This window comes from Hevea brasiliensis, unplaced genomic scaffold (assembly GCF_030052815.1).
Source record: "Hevea brasiliensis isolate MT/VB/25A 57/8 unplaced genomic scaffold, ASM3005281v1 Scaf311, whole genome shotgun sequence".
NCBI lineage: Eukaryota > Viridiplantae > Streptophyta > Magnoliopsida > Malpighiales > Euphorbiaceae > Hevea > Hevea brasiliensis.
The window spans coordinates 84,661-106,298 of NW_026614820.1; the positions used below are offsets into that span (position 1 = coordinate 84,661).

General features: G+C 29.3%; 1 non-coding gene and 1 pseudogene across 1 annotated transcript; one reads left to right on the forward strand and one right to left on the reverse strand.

Moving 5' to 3' along the window:
* The first annotated feature begins 7,847 nt into the window (after nt 1-7,847).
* On the forward strand, nt 7,848-7,953 carry LOC131177052 (small nucleolar RNA R71). The gene has a single exon (XR_009146773.1). It is a non-coding gene; the product is annotated as a small nucleolar RNA R71 (small nucleolar RNA).
* Nucleotides 7,954-11,631: 3,678 nt separating this feature from the next.
* On the reverse strand, nt 11,632-15,197 carry LOC110669100 (wall-associated receptor kinase-like 8; annotated as a pseudogene).
* Nucleotides 15,198-21,638: the final 6,441 nt, after the last annotated feature.

A 21,638-nucleotide genomic window follows, 5' to 3' on the forward strand; every position in this document is an offset into this window, starting at 1 on the left:
GCTTGGATAAGCACTAAATTCTTTGCATTTTGAAGGATGGGTATATGGATTTTTGGTATGGCTAAAGGGGTGTTAAGTTACTTTAATAGGTGATTTTCATAGCTCTTTGGATAAGGCACCCCTAAAAATTTTGCATCACATTTTAAAGTTTGCTTGAGGACAAGCAAAAGCTTGAGTTTGGGGGTATTTGATGCATACATTTTGCATAATCATTTAGGTTTAATTTCATAGCCATTTTATTTGATTATTAGTCACTTTTAGCTAATTTCATTAATTATTTAGTTAGTTTTTCATAATTGTCAATTTTGGATTAATTTGTAATTTTTACTTTGTTTTGTAGGAAAAATGGTGTTTTTGAAGGACTGAAAAGAAATTTTGCCATTGAGGAGTGACTTCTACAGCCAAAGATGTCAAAAACAAGTTTTCAAGTTGAAATATGCATTGGCCAAATTGCGCATAACTTGCCGCATAAGCTATGCAGATCTGCATAAGGAGAATAAACACTGTTCCAACACCTGCCGAATTGTGCATAAGGAGAGTGCATAGCTTATGCAGATTCACGCCTCCCTTATGCAATCTCATAGAATTGTGCATAACCTATGCGCCTAGTCATGCAGTTTCGCATAAGTGAACCAGAAACCAGCCAAAAACTGCATAAGGGACTGCATGACTTATGCAGTCCACTTATGCAGTCCCACAAAGATATCATTAATGAAAGTGGAAGATTCCTCGTAAAATCCCTCCTAAAACACACCATTTTAGGGCTCCATATCAGAAAATGCTATAAATAGCCCCATTTCCCATTTTAGAAGAGGAAAGAAGGAAAAAGGAGAGGAAGAAAAGGGAAAGGTGCAGGCAGCAGCTGAAGAGTCACAATACCTCCCACACCATTTTCAACCAGATTTGGAGATTTCTTTCTTTTCTTACATTTTTCCTACCTTTCTAGTGTTTAGTTTCTTGTTTCTTAACTTAGATTAAAGCTTTATTTCCTTATAAACTCAGAATATCTTGTAAACATTATGGATAGTGAGTAGTTTTACTTAGATTCTGGAGTAAGGGATGTAATATTTGAGATATTTTGTGGATTTTGATTGGGTAATCCATATTTTTTGGTCTTAATGAGTTTTATTCATTTCTTGTGTGCTTAATGACATGCTTAGTGTAGGATCCCATTAAGTGATGTTCTTAATCCATGGTTGAGGCACCGAAAGGAGAAGGCCTTGTGATAGATAATCAAGAAATTGGACTTAATTAACTTAGATCTAGAAATAGACTAAGGATTAAGAGGATTCACAGATTAATTAAAGAACTTAATGGGTCTTAATTAACTCTAAGTCCACGAAAGTAGGATTAGATTGATTAAGGCACTCTTTGTCTCACTCGAAAGGGTATTCAAAGGATTTAAGAATTAATCTCCTTAAAACCCGTAAGTTCCACAAGATTGGATAACCAATTTAAAAATTTTAAAATAGCTTGAATATGAAATCCAGAACTCCGGAATCACCTTTTATCATTGTTAATTTCTAGTCGAATTTAATTACTTGCCATTTTAAATATTGCCATATTTGAATTTGCCTATTTTAATTTGATGCAATTTTAGTTAAATCATTACATAGTTGAATAGATTATTGATTTTGCACATATAGATTTCATACTCCAATACCCATCAATTCATTGCTTTAATTTCAAAAATAGTTCAATTTAGTCAACTTTTTATATCAAAAATTCAATCATTAACAAAACTCCTCGTGGGAACGATATCTTTTCTATATTACTTGTAAGACCCGTGCACTTGCGGTTGGGCCACATCATCGGGGACTATGGCGAGAGAAAGAAGGAGGTAGTAGGGATTATGGGTGTCGGGTATGGGTTTGGGTTAGGGATTAAAATTGAGGGGTTTTGGATATGGATTATGGGCTTTGGGCTTTGTTAATTAGGTGTAGGCTTTTGGTAAAAAGAAAATGATAATGGGCTTTTGGGCATGGGTTTGGTGAAATGGGCTACGGGCTATGGGCTAGAGTTAGTTAGTTAGTGGGTTTTGGGTTTTTATTTTTTTTGAAATAAACATGGGTTAGTGGGCTTTTGGGCTAAAAAATAAATGTGTTTGTGGATTTTAAAATATAAAATGGGTGGGCTTTATTTTGGTAAATATGGGTAGGGCCTTAAAATGAAAGGTGAAAAGGGCTTAGAAATCAGGTGGGCTGAAGGGTTTGGACGCGGGTCCATTCTGGTGAATTGGGTTGTTAACCTGCAAAACCCAATAAACGACACAAGTTACAACACAGGGATGTAAGTTGTGCTGGAAGTTATGCAACTTTCTGTCCAAATTTGCACCCCGTGAACATAAGCTGTGACATAAGCCAAAATCGATTGTGCCGCAGGTTGTGGAACTTTCTATCCAAATTGGTGTCCAGCGAACACAAGCTATGACACAACCAAAATTGGTTGTATTGCAGGTTGTGTAACTTTCTATCCAAATTTAAAAAAATTACACAGTACCTGAAAAATTAAAACAAATTAAATTTCAAGTGATCAGACCTTCATGACATGAGTTCTAATTGCTCAACCTGCTGTATTCATCAAACACTCATTAAAAATTTACAAAGCACCAATTCACACATCCACATTCAAATAATTTTCTTTTTAAACCAAGATGACAAAGTTTAGAAAAACTTCTTCTCAAGATCAACAAAAAGAGCAATGAGTCCTGCAAAACCAACCAGCAAATATTCAGCCTTAGAAAAATGAAAAGTACAAAGGAACAAATTTAAAAATAAAATTTAAAGCTGCAATTTAAAACTAGAACTAAAACAAAATGACTAAAGCTCATTTGCTTGCAATGAATTGTATCCCATTTACACAAGAAAATTAGAATAATTTCAAATTCTGAATAAAGAGTATAGCATAACTTAAAACAAATATATGAAAGAAATAAAAAATCAAAGAAAAATTGTAGGTTATGCCCAAAAATGCTAAGTTTAGGTCTTTAGCTTGACCTTAATAAACCAAAATTTCATGGAGAATGAGAGAGATAGCAGGTTGCTATCTTCTCAATTGGCTCACCAACTGAATAATGTCCCAACCTTTGCCCATTTACTTTGAAATTACCATATTTTTCACCAAAAATTTTCACAGCACCATGAGGGAAAACTTTCACAACTTTAAATGGTCCTGACCACCTTGATTTTAATTTTCCTGGAAAAAATTTCAACCTTGAATTGAATAAGAGCACCAAATCTCCTTTTTTAAAGTCTTTTTTCTTGATATGCTTATCATGCTATGTTTTAGTTCTTTATTTATAGATCCTAGTATTTTCATAAGCATCAAGTCTCAATTCTTTTGACTCATTAAGTTGCAAAAATCTTTTTTATCCAGCAGCTTGTAAATTAAAATTGATTGCTCTTATGGCCCAATAAGCTTTATGTTCTAACTCTATGGGCAAATGGCATGATTTCTCAAAAACTAACCTATAAGGTGTAGTTCCTATGGGGGTTTTAAAGGTTGTTCTATATGCCCAAAGAGTGTCATATAACTTAAGGGACCAATCTTTTCTAGACTTGCTAACAGTTTTCTCCAATATTTGCTTAAGTTCTCTATTTGTGATTTCTACTTGGCTATTTGTTTGAGAGTGATATGGTGTGGCAATCCTATGCTTTACCCCATACTTTCTCATCAATTTTTCAAATTGGTGATTGCAAAAATGGCCACCACCATCACTGATTATGGCATGTGGGGCACCAAATCTGGTCAAAACAAATTTTTTCAAAAATTTCACTACAACTTTTGCATCATTGGTAGGTGTAGCAATAGCTTCTACCCATTTAGATACATATTCCACCCCTACCAAGATATATTTATTCCCATATGAGGATGGAAATAGCCCTATGAAATCAATTCCCCACACATCAAACAATTCAACTTCTAATATGGACTGTTGGGGCATCTCATCTCTCTTGAAAATATTGCCTACCCTTTGACACCTATCACACTTGCTTACAAAGTCTCTCACATGTTTAAACATATTAGACCAATAGAAACCTAATGTCAAGACTTTTTAAATAGTTTTTGAGACACTATAATAACCACCATATTCAGAGGAATGGCAATGGTAAATAACATCATTTATTTCTTCCTTTGGTATACATCTCCTAATTATTCCATCACTACATCTCCTAAACAAAAGAGGCTCTTCCCAAGAATAAAATTTAACATCATGCAAGAATCTTTTCTTTTGCTGCCAAGATAAATCAGGTGGCAAGACACCACAAGACAAATAATTCACAATTTCAGCAAACCATGGAAGTGCAGATTTCAACACATACAGCTGCTCATTCATAAAAAAAGTCATCAATTCACACAATATCATCATCTTTATTTTCAGTTTTTATCCTAGAAAGGTGATCAGCCACCACATTCTCAACACCTTTTTTATCTCTTCTTTCTAAATCAAACTCTTGAAGTAACAAAATCCATCTAATCAACCTAGATTTAGCTTCTTTCTTGCTCATTAAATACCTTATTGATGTATGATCAGAGAAAAAAAATTACCTTTGAGTTGACCAAATAAGAACGAAACTTATTGAGTGCAAATACTACCGTATGGAACTCCTTTTCAGTTGTAGCATAATTAACTTGAGCTTCATCAAGGGTTCAGCTTGCATAGTAAATTGCATAAGGTTTTCTATCTTTTCACTGGCCAAGGACAGCTCCAACAAAAAACTCGCTTGCATCATAAATGATTTCGAATGGCAAAGTCCAATTCAGGGGTTGCATGATAGGAGCTGTTGTTATTACCGTCTTTAACCTGCAAAAAGCAACCATACAATTTTGATTAAAAATCAAATTTAACATCATGCTTCAAAAGATTTGTTAAGGGTTTAGTAATTTTAGAAAAATCCTGAATAAATTACCGGTAAAATCCAGCATCTCCAAGAAAACTCCGCACTCCTTTGACAGTGGTTGGAGGGGGCATTTTTTCAATAATTTCTATTTTGGCTCTATCTACTTCTATTCCCCTGTTTGAGATCAAATGCCCTAAGATGATCCCCTCTTGGACCATAAAGTGGCATTTCTCCCAATTCAACACCAGATCATTATCAACACACCTCTACAAAATTTTAGACAAATTAGTCAAGCATGAATCAAAATTAGTGCCATATACTGAAAAGTCATCCATGAAGATCTCCATAATTTCTTCAATAAAATTAGAAAAAATGGCCATCATGCACCTTTGAAAGGTGGCAGGCACATTACACAATCCAAATGGCATCCTTTGATAGGCAAAGGTGCCATAGGAACAGGTAAAGGTAGTTTTTTCTTGGTCATCAGGATGGATTGGAATTTGAAAGAAACCAGAATATCCATCTAAGTAACAAAAGTAAGAATGCTTGGCTAATCTCTCTAACATTTGATCCATAAAAAGAAAGGGAAAATGGTCTTTTCTTGTAGCATTGTTCAACTTCCTCTAGTCTATGCACATTCTCCACCCTGTAACAGTTCTAGTGGGTATCGATTCATTACTCTCATTTTTAACAACTGTCACCCCACCTTTTTTTGGTACAATATGCAAAGGACTAACCCACTCACTGTCAAAAATAGGTTAAATAATTCCAGCAACTAGTAATTTCAGGATTTCCTTTTCCACAATATCCTTCATAATAGGATTCAATCTTCTTTGGTGTTCAATAGAAGGTCTACTTTTTGGCTATAGGAAAATTCTATGCATACAGACTGTTGGACTAATTCCCTTTATATCATCAATTGCATGACCCAAAACTCTCCTATATTCCCTTAAAACTCTCAACAATTTGTCAATCTCAATATTAGTCAAAGCTGCATTAATTATAACAGGAAATGTTCCATTGGGTCCAAGAAAAGCATACCTGAGGTTGGAAGGAAGAGGTTTAAGATCTACCTTTGGGGCATCCTCTACCTTTAATGATGGTGGTTTAATCTCCAAAGTTTGCACTTCTTCAAGCTGAAAAATTGTAGCTTCAGGATGTGGTGGAGAGCTCTCCAAGTATTGTGCAAAAGCAACTATATGAGGATTGTCATCATCAATGCTCCCACCATGGACTAATCAATTTTCAAGAGGGTCTTGTGGATAGCTTTTTCTGAAATGCTTTTGAACAATCTCATCAATAATGTCTACTTGCAAACAAGACTCAACTTCTTCATGTTTCCTTTTCATGGCTGGATTGATGTTGAATATCATTTGATCATCTCCCACTCTAAGTGTTAATTTCTCACCCTTTACATCAATTAAAGCACCAGCTGTTGCAAAAAATGGTCTTCCCAACAAGATAGAAATTTTTGTGTCTTCTTCCATATCTAAAATGACAAAGTCCACTAGAATGTAGAATTTTCCAACCTTGATAGGCACATTTTCTAGAATGCCTTCTGGATATTTAATTGAACGGTCAGCCAATGAAAGATACATATTTGTGGGCTTCAACTCTCCCATATTTAGCTTCTCATATATTGAAAGAGGCATTAGGCTGACACTAGCTCCAAGGTCACATAAGGCATTTGCCACACAATTATTACCTATATGACAAGGAATGGAAAACACACTCGGATCTTTAAGTTTGGGAGGTAACTTCTTTTGAATTATAGCACTGCATTGCGCTCCTAAGTTGATGGTGTCATAATCCTCTAGCCTTCTCTTGTGGGTAAGAATCTCCTTTAAGAACTTGGCATAACTTGACATTTGGGATAGTGCCTCAGTGAATGGCACATTGATATACAACTTCTTTAGCACTTCAAGAAATTTTCCAAATTATTTGTCTAGCTTCTGCTTGATGAATCTTTGAGGGTAGGGAAGGGTGGGCTTATAAGGTTCAGGTGAAATGTATGGTTTCTCTCCCTCATCTTGCTCACTTTTACTTTCTTCTTCTTTTTTATTTTTCTTGCTCTCAACTGATTTTTCTTCTTTTGTGCTCTCTTTTTCTTTTTTCTTGTTTTCACTCTCTTGACCAACTTTCTTACCACTTCTCAAGGTCACAACCTTACATTGTTCATGAGGGTTCTGTGGTTGGCTAGGTAGTTTGCCATAGGATTTAGATCCTGATGAGCTTGCTTGTTGAGCCAATTGAGTCTCCAACATACGGTTGTGGGCTTGTAATTGATCCATGGTTTGTCTCATGTGTTGCATTTCTTCCTCCAATTTGCTATTCATCTTGCTTTGTTCAGCAAAAAATTTCTCCATCATGCTTTCCAAGGTTGGCTTTGGTTCATGAGGTGAAAGGGATTGTTGTGCTCTTGGTTAATAACGAGATTGTGGCTGCCTTGTGGGCTGAAATTGAGGCTAAAACTGAGGCTTATTCTGCTGCATATACTGCTGGTTATGAGCATAGTTTGAGCTTTGACCTTGTTGACCAAAAGTTGCTTGTGGTCTCCATGTTGAGTTGTTCACATTAGAGTAAGAATTTCCCATAGGTTTCTGTTGATAACCTCCTGCATAAGCAGCTTGTTCTTGTAAATAATCATTACCATAAGAAGAGTAATAAACTCCACAACTTTGGGTTCCATCTGCGTAGGCAACTTGTTGCATAGTTGTAGGAGTTGAGGTTGTTGCCTTTGTGCAAAAATAACTAAGTAGCTGAGTCAACTGATCAAATCTTGCATTCATGTAGCTAACTGAGTCAAGTTCATAGATCCCAGCCTTCTTTGGCTCAATTGCTCTAGGATTTCCCCATAAATGGGTGTTATGAGCAATCTTCTCTAATAGATCGTAGCATTCTTCGCTTGTCATTCTCATGAAATCTCCTCCTACTTGTGAATCAATTGTATTTCTTATGGCTGGAGTAACTCTAGTGTAGAAATTCTGAACAATCATCCATTTGGGTATTTTATGATGAGGACACTGCCTTTCAAGCTCCTTAAATCTCATCCAAGATTCATACAAAATTTCATCATCCCTTGGTTTAAAAGCTACCATCAAATTCCTCAAATGAGTGGAAGTGAGTCATACCACTCTAATGCTAAATCCCGAAGAGAGAATGGGAATAAGGTCAACCGAATCACTTCATCTGAAACTCTAGGCTGTCTTTGAGTGCCACATATCATCAAAAATTTCTTCAAATGAGAATGAGGATTTTCAAGTGGACTACCTCCAAATTGTGAATTCTGAACCATTTGAATGAGACCAGTCTTTAACTCAAATTGATTAGCTCCAATGATAGGACTATTATCTCTCACATTTGCACATCTAGGAAAAGCATAATCTAACATAGATCTTCTCTGAGGATCATTTTGATTAACAACTTCATTCTGCTTGTTTTGCTCATTTCCTCCATTATTTCCACCAATAGCTCTATTTTGATTCTCTATATTTTTAATTTTCTCCTCTTGGTTAAACCCTTGTTGTTCTTCTTTTTCTGCTTCCTTTCTCCTCTTAGATTCCTTTTTGTTGGCTCGATAGAATTTTTCAATTTTAGGGTTGAACAACAATTGAGTATCACTTGTGCTTTTCGATCGTCTCATAAACAAGAAAATTACCTGAAAAACACAAGGAACAGCAGTGAAAATAAAAGAAAATAAAAATTCTAATCAGCTTAGACAATTAAAATCCAACTTAAAACCAAATAATTCCCCGGCAATGGCGCCAAAAACTTGATGTTAGCTGTGAAATAGCTTCCGCAAGTGCACGGATTACTATAGTATAATTTTAAAAATATAGTTCCCACAGGGAATTATGCTTAAATTGGAATTAAAAGAATAAGCTAATTAGAGTGGTAAAATTTAAAGATATTAAAAATGAAATTTAAAATTAAAATTGGTATTTGAGGAATTTAAGGTAAATCAAACAATTAACTAAATTAATTAAACTAGATTACCAAAATTTAAATTGAAATTGCAAATTATGAAATTGGGAGGAATTAAATCTAAATTCAATAAAAATTAAAGTGATTCTAGAGATAGAGTTTTCAATATTGTTTGCATGTGGTTTATCCCCAATTCAGTCAAACACATGAGAATTGCAATTTTGAGGGAAATCAAATCAATTCTTAGTGCTTTGAAACCTTTTTCAAGCATTTCAAAGTTGTTATTCATCAAATCAAACCCTGTTTTCATGGTATTTCAAACCTGAAAAAAATCCAATTAAAGCTCTAATTGATGTTGAAAGTCCCCTTAATCCTCTTAGCTTATCTTTAACACCAAGAAAACTAAGTTTATTGCAAGATTATCTATCCCAAACATTCACTTTTCAGTTCATCTATTAAGGATTAAAACTTAACTTAATGAGGACCCATTCATCAAGCAAGACAACAAACTCACAAGCAATAAATCAAAATACAGCAAATCTCATTTAAATGACTAAATCAGTCCAAAAACCACAATACAAAGCAATATTTACAAACCCATCTCTAGAATCTCAAGGATCTACTCACAAATCATTGTTTCAAGACAAACCCAAGTATAAAAATGAAGAAATAATGAAAATCTAAGCTAAAGGAAAGAAGAACCCAGTAAAATGATGAAGAATCTGCTGCTGGAGTGTTGCAGAAGGCGTCCTCTACTGCTGCCAAAAACCGATCTCACGTGCTCCTCTTCCTCTCTCTCTCTCTTGCAAAATTTCTCTATTTTTCTCCTTATGGAAAGAAAGAGAAAAAGGTGTTTATATATGGTGCAAAGGTCTGCCCTAGAATGGGTTAAAAAGACAGAAAATTCTAGAGAAAATAATGTATTAAATTAGAGGGACGAAAGTGCCACATCAGCAAATTTTCATTAAAACGTCACAAGCTGAGTCGGTTGTGTTGCGCCTTGTGTTGCAAATTGTGTAACTTTCTGCCCGAGAAAAACTTTATATCTGACAACGACACAACCTGTGTCATAGGTTGTGCAACTTTTTGTTTATTTAACTCAACTTCAAAATTTTGCAATTCAACTCTAATTTCTTCTAAATGGCTGCTCTGATCAAAATACCCCAAAATTCTCCAAATTTAACCTACAAAACAAACAAGTTTCAAAAATTAAACTAAGAAGTGTAAAAAGACGAAATTAACTAAATATATGCTAATATCTACAGTAATTGCTATAAACAAGGGTAAATTATGTGAAAAAATGATATCTAAATGATAATATAAAATGTATGCATCAATAAGTTACTTGACATTGTATTAGTTGAGTAGTTAAAGGAAAATTCTTAAGTGTTTGTAGGAAATATTTTCTTTAAGACTTTCTCCACATAACTTTTCGTTCTATTATTATTGTTATTTTTTTTAAATTGCAAAAAAATATCTAAATCTTCATGTTAATTATAATTTTTAATAAATATTTTAATTTTATCAATTTAATTATAAACTTGTCATATTGTATTCAATTTTATTGATAAATTTAATTAAACAATTAAATTCATTAATTGACAAATTATTCAAATTTTTTAATTTATATATTGTAAAATTTAGCTAATCTATTTAATTTTATTCATTTGTTCTATGATTTTAATATTTTTTTATTAATTTTAACAAACTTCCTGTTGATGAAAAATATAATAATTGAATAATATATCTAATATTATTAACTTAATTTTAATTTTTTTTCTCTCTCTTTATATTGTACTTTTAATTCACATCTTTCTCATAATTTTATCTCGAATTTAAGGCTTAACTAATTAAAAAAATTCAAATGTTTAGACATAAAATATTAATAAATAATATAAAAAATAAATCTAATTATTACTTTTAAAATAATTAGTACTTGATTCAATAAAACAATATTTTTATTTGATTTATTTGAGAATAATTACTAAAATAAAAAAATTAAAATAATTGACTAATATTAATAATGTTAGTAAATATTTAAATTATTTTTAATCTAATGAAACTAATAGTTAAAATTAAAATAAATATGAAAATTTGAGATTAAATGCATAAAATTAAATGATTTTACTAAAATAGAAAAAACTTATAAAGGTTTGAATTTTTTTTAATCATTTAGCCTTATTTTTTTATATGAAATCTACATAATATTAGTGTGCATAGTATTTTATTTTTATAATTATATTTATTGCTTAGCTTGGAGTTTTTATCTCATGAAAAAAAAAATAATATTGATTTTTTTATTTATATCAATTGATATTATGAATTAATTTTTTAAATATCATAAAAAATAATATTCAATCCGATTAAAATAGAGAAATGGTATTGAGGCTTCTAGTAATACTAATGTCAGTGATAAAAGTCCCTGTACCTTGGATGAGGAAAAAGATAAAAAAGAAAGAAAAACAAATTTAGCCGTTAGAAACACAAGAAATTGCTAGAGAAGCCATTAATTCTTATTCAGGTTAATGCACTCAAATTTGGTTGACATGATAACTCTCGAAATCTTTTCTTTTCAAAAACATAAATATACAAGTCTAATTTATTTTATAAATATATATCTCATTATATATATTACATCTTAAAGTTATTATGAATTAAATTTAGGTGCAATTTATTTAAAACAAGATATTGTAGAGGTTCTTTAATTAGATTTTTCTTTAATTAGTTCTTCAACAACCTTCACATAAAAAAGAATAGAAGGCAATGGTAATGGACCAGTCTAAGAAACAAAATGAAACATATACTTTAATAGAAATACACATAGCCTTCTTGATCATCAGGTCCTACTAATCAATATTATTACATATTCTATAAAGCAAGAACTAATATTATTATTGCATGTTCTAGAGTTTCTTCAATAACTTTCTTATAAAGCAATAGATGGTTCAAAGATCTATTATTACAACTTCAACATTAGCTGTTAAAATCACAAGTAATTGAAGTAGGAACATCATCCATCTGCAATATAATTACTTCAGCAGCCATGGTCTTTTCAGTCTCTTCAGTATTTTGTTGAACATGTAATTTATTACTTGGTGATGCTCGAATCCTTTCCAACTCTATTGCAACTTCTTTCATTGTAGGTCGTTTTTTTCCATTCAAATTTAAGCATCTTAGAGCTAGATTAGCTACTGCAACAATTTCTTCTTCATGACAATCCTCCATAATGCACACATCAACAGTGTCATGAAGTCTGTTCTCTTCCATCAAAAGAATGAAATGTGTGGCAAGACTCATGGTTTCTTGTGAGCTACTTGAACAAATTGCCTTTTGTCCACTTAAAAGCTCCATTAGAACTACTCCAAAGCTATAAACATCACTCTTATCTGTAAATTGGCTAGATTGGAAGTACTCTGGATCCAAATAACCAAAAGTGCCATGCACATGAGTTGTCAAATGAGTTTGATCATTCGCAATTGATCTTGAAGTTCCAAAATCTGATACTTTTCCTTTGTGTTTCTCATCTAAGAGTATATTTGTAGATTTAATGTCACGATGGTAAATTGGAATAGAAGCTGCTGAGTGCAAATATGCAAGTGCCGCAGCAATTTCACTCGCAATCCGTACTCTCATTTCCCATGGTAAAGAAGACGCCTCATTTTGGTCATGGAGATATTGAAAAAGAGATCCATTGGGTATGAATTCATAGACTAGCAAGGGAACTTCTGTTTCCAAGCAGCATCCCAAAAGCCTGACAATATTCCTGTGATTGATTTGAGAAAGAATCACAACTTCATTAATAAATTCTTGTAGATTTTCCTCATCAACTGATTTGGACATTTTGACAGCAACAATTCTTCCATCTGCTAGCATTCCCTTGTACACTGTACCCTGACCTCCTTGACCAAGTATTCTGTCATCATTGAAATGATCAGTGGCTTTTTCCAACTCCTTTGATGTAAATATTTTTGTTTTCTGAACACTACCATCACTTGAAGTTAGTTGTTGTTGTAAAAGCAACCACCATTCCTTTTGAAGAACTTTTTTCTGAGTTCGATTTTCCTTCTTTTCTTCACATGCTTGCACAATATCCGAGTACCAAAGACTATTACCAATACTCCAATAATCCCCCCTACGCACTAAATAACTCAAAAGAAAAAAAGTGAAACACATATGAGAACGATTACTTACTAACTTAACAAAGTCAATAGAAGTTAAAAAAAAAAAAATTACCTTGTCTAAACTTACTAACTTAAGAAAGTCAATATATGTAACTTAGAGATATCATTAGGCAACCTCATTTATAGATTTAAAAAAAAAACTCATTTATGGATTCATCAATAGAAATTAAGAAATAATAAATCTCATAATTGTTTATGATTATATTAACTCATATTATTTGTAATTCAAAAATTTTCAAAGTAATTAAATTATATATCTATTTATAATTATATTAATAAAAAATAATTTCATTAAGGATAATATGATATAGACTAATTAAACTTACTTAAAATTTTTTTAGTTCATAAAAATGGTAAAAAGTATTATAGCTCTTTGCATGATTGATTAATGATATTATTGAGCAAAAGAAGACTTACCAATAATATAATCCATTTTGCATCAGGTACACATTTAAATGATCCCGAAGTATTCACACATTTTGTTATTCCCTTGCAATGATGCTTTTGCTCTTTGCATTCATCAATATCTAATATAACAAAGTGAAAATGAAAAGAATAAGTGAATAAAAAAGATTAGTACTATTCTAGTTATTGGTAGATGGATAATAATATATTAATAACTACTAATTAAAAGATTTCAATTGCTAACCAGGGAGTAATCTAATTGGTTTTTTTTTACCTTTTAAAATAAAGGGAGTGAGAAGTTCTCGAGTTTTCATCTACCTATATATATTCATTCACTTGAATTCTCAAATAATTAAGTTCGCCTTTAGTAGATTTTAAGCTCTAAAATAATAGATCCACGTTTTTTATAATAACAATTTTAAATTTATCAATGTAATTTTATATACTTTTATAAATTTACTATAATAATAATTTTAATTTACTTTTAATAAGAATCAAATAAAATTTTTATTTGATTTTATAATAATTAAATTTATATCTTTAATTAAATTTATATCTTTATAAATTTTTTGTAATTATTATTTTCAACTATTTTTTAAAATTACTCATTAATGACACATGATATTTGATAAAATAAATGATATCTAACATGTGTTAATTTTGAATAAATAGATGACGAATAAATATATTAATTGGTAGCACTGTAATAGCAGTAAAAAGTAAAACAACAGCGCATTAAATTTACCTGTGCACTCAAGGTAAGGATTGCCCTCGTACCCACGTTTGCAAGAACAACGGAATATTGGCTTATTAGAAGAAGAAGAAGAACCGTAGTAGTAGCAATAAAAGGTTTTCGGGACAACACCTTTCCTTTGGCTGGAATTCATCGTCCTTAGATAATCTTCCCTTAGGGTAGAATTGATTACCCAATCTAGCACCATCGGAAACTGGACATTGCGATCCTTTTCTCTCCAGGAATCTACTTCATATGTTCCTGCTAGAAATGCCAGCTGGCAACCATCTGTGCTTTGATTATCATCTATGGCCTGTAATTTTGGATCGAAAACCTGAAGTGATGAAGGTATTGTAACCTGACAGCAATCGGTACCATTACAATAATCGTTCAGTATCCAGTAATTACCACTAGAAACCTCTTCTATGAAATTAGGAAGCATTTGTCGCCAATCAACATCCTTCTTCTGGCCAAGGCATTTGGACTCACACCCAAGGCGTTGGAGAGGTTCATCGATCATTAAAGCACGGGTGTTGCAACCTACTGCAGTGAATACGTTCTCGTCGGAAATAAAGAAAGGACTTCCCGTCAAATTGAAAGGCAGATTGGTCTCCCTGTCGGAGCAATTGGAGGATATGATTGGACTTTTGACGTTAGCCCAGCCTTCTATAGAAATATTGAGAGCTCCATTTTTATTTTACTTATAAAAGCTCTACTTTCTTTGCATTCAATCTCAAACGATTCGTTGAAATAACAATCCCTATTGCCCATTCCGAATGGGTACGGAATTCTTATATTTCCGCAATGGTCTGTACAGTTGGGCTTTGCAATAGGTGCCTTTGCTATTGCCAACTGAATAGTTAGCATTAGCGCCAAAGTGAAACTGACTCCACACACTAATTTCACACTCATTTTTGCTCTTTTTTGTAGTCTTTCTCTTGAGAGCCTTTTGAGTTGAAGCAGCTAAATAATATCTGCCTTAATAAAAATTGGAGACTGGAAAATAAAGATATTTCTTCGCACCTTCTCAATTAATTTAAAAGGACTCTGTCATCTCTTAAAAAAAAAAATTGTGGAAATGCCTAGGAAAGAATCCCACTTTTGTTGGCAAACAAAGTTGAGAGAATTTTCAAAAGGTGGTAGGCAGAGCGAGTTGAAATTGATATGCATTTGCTGAAAGAGACAAAAATACAAGATAGACTTCCTAGCATGCATTGAAGATATTTTTCAAGGCTTTTGTAATCTAGAAACCAGCATGTGTGGATTAACAAGTCTTTGGACTATATATATATATGTATTGGGATAAGCAAAATATTTATTATTAATAGGAAATCCAATGGCACTAAGGCCATGTTGAGTATAACGCAATCAAAGTTATAATATAATAAGTAGATATCGACATTCTTTAAAAAAAGAATAAAGAGTTTATTACAATTTTTTAATATAATTTGATAAAATTAATGAGTTGCTTCATGTATTTTTTTTTAGTGAAGTTTCATGTATCTTGAGATTGGAATGAGTAAGTTTTTATAATTTGAATTCATTAATGAGTTGGTCTTTTCATCCAAAAAAAATATCTTCTCCGTTAAATATATAATAAATGATATTCTTACACTTAATTAAAAAAATTATTTTTTAATTCTTGAAATTTTATAGAATTAATGTTTGAACCCTTACATCTTTTCTTCAGTAATGGTTTGAAAAAACATTTCTCATAGAAAATTATTTTTAAAAAATTAAGTCCAAAATAAAATTTTCAAGAAAATAATTTTTCACAAGAAAATTGAGAAAATTTTATTTCCTAGAAAAACTTACTTTGAAGAATAATTTTTCCAATAAATTTACAAAAGAAAAAAAAATAGCATTGAAATTTACAAAAGAAAATTATTCTTATTTAGACTAGATTCATTGTACATGTTAGAAGAAAGAATACAAGTAATGAAGGAAAGGATTGTATATTTTTCTGTGTCTCATTTACAGAGATATTACATCTATTTATACATGAGAATATGAACTAATTTAGACAAGAATAATAATTGCTATAATTATGCTACACAAATCTCCTATAATCATGCTAATTGCTGTAATTATGCTACACAAATCTCCTATAATCATGCTAATTGCTGTAATTATGTTAACAGTACATTCAACATATAAAATATATAATAAAACTCACATATTTATATTTTGAAATCATAATGGATCAAGCCTAAGTAAGTTTTTCTTTTATATATACATGCGAATTTAGGAAATTTTTTGTCTGAATAAGTCAATATTGAATAAGACATAAGATATATGGTAGTATATATATATTTTGTATATGAATGGTACATATCCATTTATATTTTTAGTCCTCCATTAAAATTTATTAGTAAATTTATATCATAATTAAGTCAATGCACTATTATTTATTAACTAATTTTTTTTTTACATATACATTATTATATTTGTTATAAAAAATTATAATTTATTTTTTTATATAATTTACTATTAATTATATATATATTATATAATATTATCATACTATTATAAATATTATATTTAATTATTTAAATTAAAGTATTAATTTTAATGTCATTTTAATTTTATATATATAAATAAAAATATCTATCAATTTAAATTTTTTATTTTATCATATTTTTATAAAAATTATGTGTAATATTAACTTAATTATAAAATTAAGTGTAATATAATGAAAAAGATATAATAATAAGTTTTAAAAATATAAATAGGTGAAAATATTATCTCATTGAATTTAATTTATTTAAACTCTATTATTTTATTTTTTAAAAAATATTTAATTTGTATCTATTTTATTTTAATTTTTTATAATTTAAAATAATTTTAACTTCCATAATAAAATTATATATCTAGATTAATTTGAAAGAAAATTATTTGTAAAATTAAAAAATAGAATAATTTTTTAAATAAATTTTTATTACTCTAGTGCATTATTACTATAAAATTTTTATTTTTATTATATTAATATCTTGAAATTTTATATTGTCATATTGTCTAATATAAAATATTTTAAAATCTATTTAATAAATATTTTTATTTTTTAAATTATAAATATTATATATTAAAATATAAATTTAATCTTGCACGTTCTAATTAAATTTGAATATATATATATATATATATATATATATATATATATATATATATATATATATATATATATATATATTTCTAATTCTAAAATAAAATTTGTAAAAGAATTCTGTAAAATAATTTTAAAAAAAATAAAATCTAAGAAAGAAAAATATAAATTTATATTATTAATATTTATAAGAATATTTTTACAGTCCAAAAAGTTGGTCCTTCAATTCATTCATAGTTGTTTATATATTATAGTGCATATAGTTTATTATTATAAATATAACATATGTATTACGTGTTTAAATTTTAATCATATTAAAATTATATTATATTTCTAAAAAGATTGTAAATAATAATTTTATAAAATTGATTTTATTTTATTTATTTTTTTATTTAGTATTCAGTATAATTGAGTATAATATGATTCTTAATTCAATTATCAATAGAAAATTAGAATTATATCATTACAATAAAATAAATTTAGTCCAATCCTGTTTAATTTTTATGATATTTTTTTATTTCAATTCTTATTATTTTTTTTGTTTCATTCAAAAGAATAAGAATCATGAACACTATTATTTTCAATGCTAAAAAAAATAAAAATAAAAAACATTAATAACTAAATAATATAAATACAAATTTAATTAATTAATATATTATTAATATTCTCCTTTATTTATTATTAACGCAAGAGCGATATTTTATAAGTGGTATAATATGAGCTTATAATAACAATTTTTAAGAAATCATACTTGTGGTAATAATATAGGTATACAATTAATTAATTAGGTTTAATTAAACAATAAAACATATTTAAATATTTATTTTATTTGGCCCGTGTTTCTCACTTGATTAGAGCATGACGATTTTGAGCTTAAAGAGATGTTTCTCTGCACCTTCTAAGTTAAGTTTAAATGACTCTATCGTTGCTAAATAAAAAAATTTATTAATAAAAATAAGTTTTATGTAAATGTGTTGATGAATTAATTATTTAATGTGCGAATCCCACTTCTGTTGAAAAGCAAAGTTGAGAGAGAATATTCAAACGGTTGTAAGAAGTTTTGGCAGAGTGAGCTTTGTGAGCATTTGCTGAAAGATACAAAATACAAGACTTCCTAGCATGCAGTGAAGAATATTGATTGCACTGTTATTTTGGGAAGAAAATCTCAAACTTGCGTTCTACAATTTTGGAGAGAAAAAAAAATTAGAAATATAAAATTTAATCATTAATTGTAACAGTACGTCAGCTCCAATTGATTCAAATAAATCAATAACCTAAATTATTTTAGTAATTGGATTTGGGCTATATATAAATTCTTTAGCTCATTTTTGGTATAGTCTTTGCGATACTACTCTCGTGTTTGTTGGATAAATTACAATAAATTAAATAATAATTAAAATATAAAGAAGGAGATTAATGAGAAAGTTTGACATCAGAATAGGTTAACAGAACCCCATTGCCCTATCTAATTGTGAAAGCTTGAGTGCTTTGGTTTAGTCCACCGGATTAACATTTATTTTTGCAAGAAAAATCACATCCTCGCACTCCACAATTTTTAGAGAAAGGAAAATAAAGCATTTAATTTCTTCTTTTGCATGCATGATATGTGTTATAGCTAATCAATCAGTTAACGAAACTAGAAGTTCCTCAAAACTAATTTCTCTGCCAATTAGTTGATCAATTGGGAAATCTTATACTTGAGGACATATGGAATCTGCATAATATATTTTTTTTTATAATTTAATTTATTGTTTAGCTTGGAGTTTTTATCCTCATGAAAAAAAATATTGATTATTTTTTTTAATTTAGATCAATTGGTATTATGAATTAATTTGTTAATATCATAAGAAATAATATTCAATCTGATTGAAATAGAGATATTACATTGAAATTTCTAATGATACTAAAGTCCAGTAGTAAAAGTGTACCTTCGATGAGAAAAGAGAAGAACAAAACACAAATGTAGTTGTTAGAAACAGAAGAGATTGCAAGAGAAGTCATTATTTCTTAGTAAGGTTCATGTACTCAAGTTTTGTTAGAAATTTCAACTCTCGGAATCTTTTCATTTCAAAAACACGTGATCACTATAATTTGATATAATTAATAAGTTGTTCTATATATTTCTTTTTTCGAGCGAAGTTCCATGTATCTCGAAAAGTCTTTATAATTTGAATTCATTAACGAGTTGATCTTTTCATAAAAAAAAAATATCATTTCCGTTAAATATATATGAAATGATATTCTTACACTTAATTAAATAAAATATTTTTTAATCCTTGAAATTTTATAGAATTAATGTTTCAACCCTGACATTTTTTATTCAAGAATTGTTCAAAAAAACATTTCTCATAGAAAATTATTTTTGAAAACTTTATTTCCAAGAAAAATTTTCATTATATATATATATATATATATAATCTAATGACTTTTCATTAAACTCAAAATTATTAGAATTCAAATTTAATATATGAGCAATTTAATTTATGGGAATAAGTGAATAATATAAAGTAAGAAAATAATTATTAAAGCACATATTTAAATTTAAAGGTAAATATATACCTTTAAAAGTGGGCCAAACTCAAATTATTATATACAATTTTTAAAATATATATTTAAATCAATTTTTAATATTCTTTAATTAAAATATTTAAGGAATGTATTCTAACAAATCTTCTTGCCCTATTATTTAAGACAAGTGCTCTTTGTTTCTTATCATATGTCCGTTTAGTGGCTTCAATGAACTTCAGTGAATTTTATCTTTGATTTTTAAATAAATAAATAAATAACTCCAACATTAATGACAAGCAAAGCCTCATTAAATTTTATTGAAAATTTTAAATCGGATAAGAACTATGAGTACTGCTAAATAGCTCAATTTGAGCTAGCTCAAATGGTACTAATGTATATAGTTTTACTATTATACCCTTAAAAGAAAGAGAAGAAACAGCTTAAAAATAATTTCAAAGCTTGGAGTTGGTGAGGTAGCTTATTTAATGGCTCATGCAAAGGAAAGTGTGCATGCAATAAGCTATTATTGCTTGCAGCCATGCACACCATTCAAGAACTGATGATTCGAGAAGTGTGTCTATTGCATTAATGCATGCACATATGAGCTACTACATGCAGCAGTGATGAGCTAGCATAATGAATTAGATTGCAGAGAAGAATTAGATATAAATGTAAAAATAAATATTACTGGACATGATATATAATTTTGACAAATAAAATTTATATTTTTGAAAAAAATAATATATATACACATTAGAGCTTGTATAATATATATATTTCATGCAATAAAATGTTAAATGAGGGTAAGTAGCCCGACTGGCATAGAAGTACGCATTCCAGCGTGGTTCAGGGTTCGAGCCCTCCTTATGTCAAATGTCATTTTTTTCCATTTATAAGTGCACCTAACACAATACATTCTTTATATATGTATATATATATTTTCGTTGATTTAAAAAGTGGATGAGGGCTAATAGTCCGATTGGCACATGCTCCCAAGCATAAGATAGAGGTTTTAGGGTTCGATCCCTCCATTTGTCCCTTTTTTTTTCTTTTGTGATTCTTTATAATTATTTTCATTCCAAAATATAATATTAAATTATGATGATTGTAAGTATTTTTAAATCCTAATTAACATTTTTCCTTAAAATTATAATATAACAAATTTTTAGATTTAAAATTATAAGATATATATAAATCATTTATTTATATATACCTAATTTTATAATATTAACACCACTTCACTACTATTAGAATAATCACCTATACAACGATTAATCGTTAAATCAATATCACTGCTACAATCACCACGTGTACAATATTACCATGATTATCATCACTAAATTATTGTTTTTAATTTAAATATAGAGGGAGCTAGTTAAAGATATTTAGAGAATGATAGAAATAAAAAGAGCTATAGACAGAGATATTAAGATTATCATATATATAAAGATAAATAGAGGGAGAGAGATATATAGAAATGTATAAATCAATATGTGTTGATTTTGAAATAACTCTTGTGTGTGTGTGTGTGTATACAAAAATTTATCGGATGAGAGCTAATAGTCCGATTGGCACATGCTCCCAAGCATAAGGTAGAGGGTTTAGGATTCGATCCCTTCATTTGTCCCTTTTTTTTTCTCTTTTGTGATTCTTTATAATTCTTTTCATTAAAAAATATAATATTAAACTATAATAATTGGAAGTATTTTTAAACCCTAATTAACACTTTTCCTTAAAATTATAATATAACAAATATTTAAATTTAAAATTATAAGATATATATATATATATATATATAAATCATTTACTTATATACACCTAGTTTTATAGTATTAACAACACTTCACTACTATTAGAATAGTCACATATACAACTATCAATAGTTAAATCAGCACCACCGCTATAATCACCACGTGTACAATATTACCACCATTATCATCATT